Here is a 6000-nt window from a genome sequence, read left to right on the forward strand (position 1 = left end):
GGGCTCCTCTTGGCAAGGTTTCTCCGGAAGAGAGCAGCAGCAGCAGCAGGAGGGGCAGGCCGAGGCCCTTGGTCTGTGGGAGACCCCCCTCAAGGGGACCCCCTCCCCCAAGAGCCAAGGGATAAGGCAGAAGGAAAGCTAAGGCCATGGAAAGGGACAGCCCTGCTGCTTAGCCCTGCTCAAAATGGAGGACATTTTGGAGCTCCTGCAGGACAGGAGGCTGGGGGGGAGGACAGTCCTGGGGAAGGAGGACGTGGCTGGGCCCCCTGAATGGAGGACCTCTTCTCCTGGGGTGTCAGCTGGTTGGGTGCCTCCTTTGCGAAGGTCTGGGGGGACAAGGGGGTCGGGGGGTCAGCAAGGAGGGCTCTTCGGCTCCTGGGGGCAGGCAGGGGCTGGGGGGTCTCTCCCCTGCTCTGCTGCCCCAGGAAAAGGGTCCCAGCCTTGCCATGATATTGGGGGGGGGTCCCTGAGAACTCATTGCTGTGGCCACACTTGACCCTCCCCCTTCTGTTTGGAGGCCCCTCTGGTCTGCCTTCCCTCCCTCCCTCTTTTGCAGCCAGGTGCCAAGATGAAAATGGGGTCCAGCCCCCCCCCCCCCAAGGCCCCACAGAAATACTGCTGGGCTAACTCTCCCCCAAGACCCCCTTCCCTCCCTCGGGCCTCCCAGCATGGCCAGTGTGCTGCCAGTGATGGATATGGACATATGGCGATATGGAGTAGGAAGGGGAATCTGTAGACAGGCGGGGAATTGGGGGTCTGTCTCCTAATTTTTGCCAAGGAGATGCCAAGGGGAATCTGTAGACAAGGGCAGGAAATTGGGGCTTGTGTATATTATCCCTTCTACAAAACAGCAAAGTCAAGGCTTGCGTTTTAGGACTGATATGTTTTAAAAAGACCTTCAAGCCATGGACTCTCTCCATTTCAATTTGCCACTGATTTCCTGTTCACTTTGATCCCTTTGGGAACTGAATTTCTCTCTCTTTCTCTGTATTAGGAGAAATGAAAAGAAGGGCTTCTGCAGTAGCGGCTTATGAAGCAGCGGCAGGTCAAGCAGCAGAGGCACATGCCCAGGAGGAGCAGTTGGCAGGAACTGCAGTGGCCCCTCAGAACCAGCCGTGGAGGAGGCAGTGGGGCCGTCACCACCGCTGGCGCCATTGACATCCAGTGAGCACCAGCAGCAGGTGGGCAGGGTCCCTGTTTGCCATGGAGATGGGCAGCAGCTTCCCTTGGCCTTGACTGCCTGCAGGAAAGAGGAGGAGAAGGAGAGAGGGTTTGGCCAGAGGTTTGTAGGATGGGGGGGGGGGTGTCCCAGCATCCCCTTTCCTTTCCTGGGGCACAGAAGCTGGACCCAGGCGCAATGGGAGAAAAGGCCTCCTGGGTTTCCCCATTCCTGAGTGGAATTGTTCTTCTGCTCTGCCCTCAGCTCTTCATATGTTCCAGAGATTATTTCTTTGAGGGCTGACACAATGAAAAACCTGGAGAGGGAACCCTCTGCAAATTGTTACTGGGTTCAGATACAAATTTGGTGCAGCAATTGAGGAGACAGTGACCGGTGAGGCTCCAAGAAGGGAGGTGGGAGGTGCCCCCACAGCAGCCAAACTCTGGGGAGGAGGGGGCCAAAGGGTCCTCTGGGTGAGTTGCTTGAGGTGGGTGGGAGGGCAGGCTGCCCCCGGGGAGAGTGCCCCCTATTAACGCCCCCTTAGGCTTCTCTCCTGACTCTCTCCGCAGCCACCACTACCCCCCCCCCCCCCCCCGTGAGAAGGAGGATGAAGAGGAGAGAGAGAAGCTGGTGCAGAGACAAAGAATTCAGTGCATACACCAATGGTTTGTTAGAAGATACCCCCCCCCCCCCCACTGATGCCACCTCACAACGTCAACATTGCCACCGGCCGTGAGTAGGAGCCCCTCCTGTCTGTCTGTCTGTACTCTTTCTCTTGGGAGTGTGCCTTCCCTCATGGCCCCCTCCTCCTCCTCCTTAGCCTTCCCCTTGATTGAGCTCCGAGGCCTCTGTGCACCCTCAACATCAAGCAGATATTGGGTGCCTGTGCAACTGCCCCTCAGGCTGCAAGGCTATGGAGCTGGACAACAATGGAGTAGATAGCAGCAGGTGAGAATCTGGGGAGAAGGGAAGAAGAAAGAGATGGGGGCCCTGAAGCACCCCCCCAACAGTGGAGGTGGGTGGGACCCAGGCTGGTCAGGTGGGCCCTCAGCAACCAAACTCTAGATCTCCCTATAGGGGAGGAGGGGGGCACAGGGTCCTGAGGATCCCTCCATTCTCTTGGGGAGGACCCTTGAGCTGGGCATGTGGGTGGGCAGGCCCTGGGGGGCCTCTTATGGGGAGTGCCAAGGGTCTGCCCTCCTGCTAACTTCCTTCTCTCCTTACTCTCCCACAGCCTCATCCATCTCCATTAAAAAGAAAAAAAAGGGGGGGGGAACCTTACTCCCCACCCTCGATGAGGAAGAGGAAGAATCATAGCCCACCCCTACCAAAGTTGTATAACAGTCAAATATAGTAACAATAAAATGTTATTGTTTGAAAGCAGTATGCCCCCCTCTCTCTCTCTTATGTATATGGGGGGGGGGGATATGTATAGTAAACAGTGTTTGTGATACCTAAGTAGAACAGTACTGAAACACCACTTTCAGAAATGTAAGATACTGCACTTAGGTAGAAAAAAATGAAATGTGTTATTATTATTATTATTATTATTAACCTTTATTTATAAAGCGCTGTAAATTTACACAGCGCTGTACATACAATCTTTTTAATTGGACGGTTCCCTGCCCTCAGGTTTACAATATAGGATGGGGGACACCTGGCTAAAGGAGACTTATACATGTGAAACGGATCTAGGAGTCCAAGTAGATCACAAGCTGAACATGAGTCAACAGTGTGATGTGGCAGCTAACAAGGCCAATGTGGTTCTGTGTTGCATAAATAGAAGTATGGTGTTTAGATCAAGGGAAGGAATAGTGCCACTCTATTCTGCCTTGGTCAGGCGTCACCTGGAATAATGCTGTGTCCACTTCTGGGCTCACAATTCAAGAAGGATGTTAAGAAGTTGGAGCATGTCCAAATGAGGGCCACCTAAATGGCGGTCTGGAAACCATGCCCTATGAGGAGAGACTTAGGGAGCTTGGTATGTTTAGCCTGGAAAAGAGATGGTTAAGAGGTGCTATGATAGCACTGTGGGTGTTTTGGGGTATGTGGCCATGTTCTAGAAGATTTTCTTCCTTTCGCCAACATCTGTGGCTGGCATCTGGTGGTGAAATGTCAGAAAGAAAATCTTCTAGAACATGGCCACATATCCCGAAAACCCCACAAAAAACCATAGATGCTGGCCATGAAAGCCTTCGACTTCACATATGATAGCACTCTTTTAGTATTTGAAGAGATGCCACATCGAGGATGGAGTAAGCTTGTTCTCTGCTGCTCCAGAGAATAGGAGGCAATGGAGCAGCAAAAAAGATTCCACTTCAACATTGGGAACAACTTCCTGACAGTAAGAGCTGTTCGACAGTGAAGTAGATTGCCTTTGAGTCTCCTTCCGAGGAGTCCTTTAAGCAGCGTCTGGATGGCCATCTGTCAATGGAGATGCCTTGATTGAGAGTTCCTGCATGGCAGAAGTTGGACTGGGTGGCCCTTGGGGTCTCTTCCAGCTCTATGATTCAATGAAATCCTGACAAGAAACCCCAGGAAAGGGTCACCTTAGGGCAGTGATGGTGAACCTTTTACAGACCGAGTGCCCAAACCCCACTTATTTATTGCAAAGTGCCACGTCCCTCTGGCTTTCTAGTAAGAAACTCTGGCAACCTCTGTGCCAGGGCGACAGCATGTGTGCCCACAGAGAGCGCTCTGAGTGCCACCTCTGGCACGTGTGCCATAGGTTCGCCATCACTGCTTAGGGTGATCCTACTGAGTCAGAAATGACTTTGGAGGCCCTCAGCAAAAGGACCTTGGGCAAGTCACACTCTCTCAGCTTCTGGGGCAGGCAATGCAAACCCTCTCTGAATCAGTCTGGCCAAGAAAATCCCCAGATAGGGTTGCCATAAGTTGGGCACGACTTTGGAGGTGAATGACTGGGGTCCCTAGGGTTGGTGTCACCCCCGTCAGTGTCCCAATCCCCCAGTTGACCTCCTCCTCCTCCTCCTCTTCCTCCCATTTCACTCCACGCAGAATCCTTAGCCATGGCTTTTTTGCACTCGCATCCGTTCCTCTTCAATCCTCATTCCCATGCCTAGCACTCAACGCCATGCTAACAGTTGCGACATAAACAACCAGCAAAATTAAAATGATTCCTTGCAGGTACAATATCATACGCACGACCTAAAAGCCTGGACACAGACAGAGCGAAGAAGTGGTGAAATGTGATGCTTTTAAAGGGAGGTTAAAAAGAATCTTTCTTTTTAAAAACTATAACTCTGAAATGTGAATTTCATAAACCCTGGGCCTCTCCGTTCTCTCTTAAAGCATTTCAAAGGGAAGCAGGTGCAGTGCACACCCCCCAATGATGCCATTGGCGCCACATAAGGGCAGGACCTTGGGCAAGGCACACTCTCTCAGCCCCAAGGCAGGCAATGGCCAGCCCTCCCCGAACGCCCCAGGACAGCTGCCAGCCTTCAGGTGGGCACAGGTGGGCAAGGGCATGGGAGGCAGGCTCTCTCAGCCCTGGAGGAAGGCGATGGCAGCCCTCCCTGATGCAGCCTGGCCAGGGAGACCCGGGCCAGGGGTCCGCCTTGGGTGGCCGTAGGCAGGGAAGGGCCTGGGGGGCCCAGGAGGGTCTTCTTGGAAAGGGAGCCTCGGAAGGGAGCAGCCTCGCCCGGGCAGGTGAGGGGGGCTGGGTGGGAAGGGCCTGGAGGCCGGGCGGAGCCCCCTGCCTGCCCCCTCCGCCCTGGCGCTCTCTGGCTTGGGCAGCAGCAGCAGCAGCAGCAGCAGAACATCCTCCTGCCTGGGCTTGGCTTGGGCTCCGGAGCGGGGTCTCCGGCCTGATGATGATGATGGAGCCGCGGGAGGCGGAGGCGGCGGAGGCAGCAGCAGCAGCAGCAGCAGCAGCGATGAGCAGCAGAAGCAGCCTCAGCATCGCCTCCTCCTCCTCCTCCTCCTCCGGCTCCTCTTCGGCTGGATGGCCAGCATGAACGTCGCGCTCCAGGAGCTGGGCAGCAGCAGCAGCGGCGGCAGCAGCGTGAGTCCCGGAGCCCTGGGCTCTTTCGGGGGCATCTGGGCAGAGGAGGAAGGAAGGCTCTCCAGGGCTCCAGCAGCGCCCTCGCCTCCGCCCCAGAAGCCCCTCCGCTCCCCCCTCCCGGTGCCCTCCGCTGTGCCCAGCATTCCCTCCAGCATCTTCCCAGTGCCCTCCGGTCTTTGCAGTCTCCCCTCCCAGTGCCCTCCAGTCTTCCTAGTCTCCCCTCCCAGTGCCCTCCAGTCTTTCCAGTCCCCCTCCCATTGCCCTCCAATCTTCCCAGTCTCCCCTCCCATTGCCCTCCAGTCTTCCAAATCCCCCTCCCAGTGCCCTCCAGTCTTTCCAGTCCCCCTCCCAGTGCCCTCCAGTCTTCCCAATCCCCCTCCCATTGCCCTCCAATCTTCCCAGTCTCCCCTCCCATTGCCCTCCAGTCTTCTCAATCCCCCTCCCATTGCCCTCCAGTATTCCCAGTCTCTCCATCCAGAGCCCTCCAGTCTTCCCAGTCTCCCCTCCCATTGCCCTCCCGTCTTCCAAATCCCCCTCCCATTGCCCCCCAGTCTTCCCAATCCCCTCCCATTGCCCTCCAGTCTTCCCAGTCTCCCCTCCCATTGCCCTCCAATCTTCCCAGTCTCCCCTCCCATTGCCCTCCCGTCTTCCAAATCCCCCTCCCATTGCCCCCCAGTCTTCCCAATCCCCTCCCATTGCCCTCCAGTCTTCCCAGTCTCCCCTCCCATTGCCCTCCAATCTTCCCAGTCTCCCCTCCCATTGCCCTCCAGTCTTCCAAATCCCCCTCTCAGTGCCCTCCAGTCTTTCCAGTCCCCCT

The sequence above is a fragment of the Sceloporus occidentalis genome, unplaced genomic scaffold (genome assembly GCF_023333645.1).
Source record: "Sceloporus occidentalis isolate IW3139 unplaced genomic scaffold, rSceOcc1.0.p SCAF_2, whole genome shotgun sequence".
Lineage (NCBI taxonomy): Eukaryota > Metazoa > Chordata > Lepidosauria > Squamata > Phrynosomatidae > Sceloporus > Sceloporus occidentalis.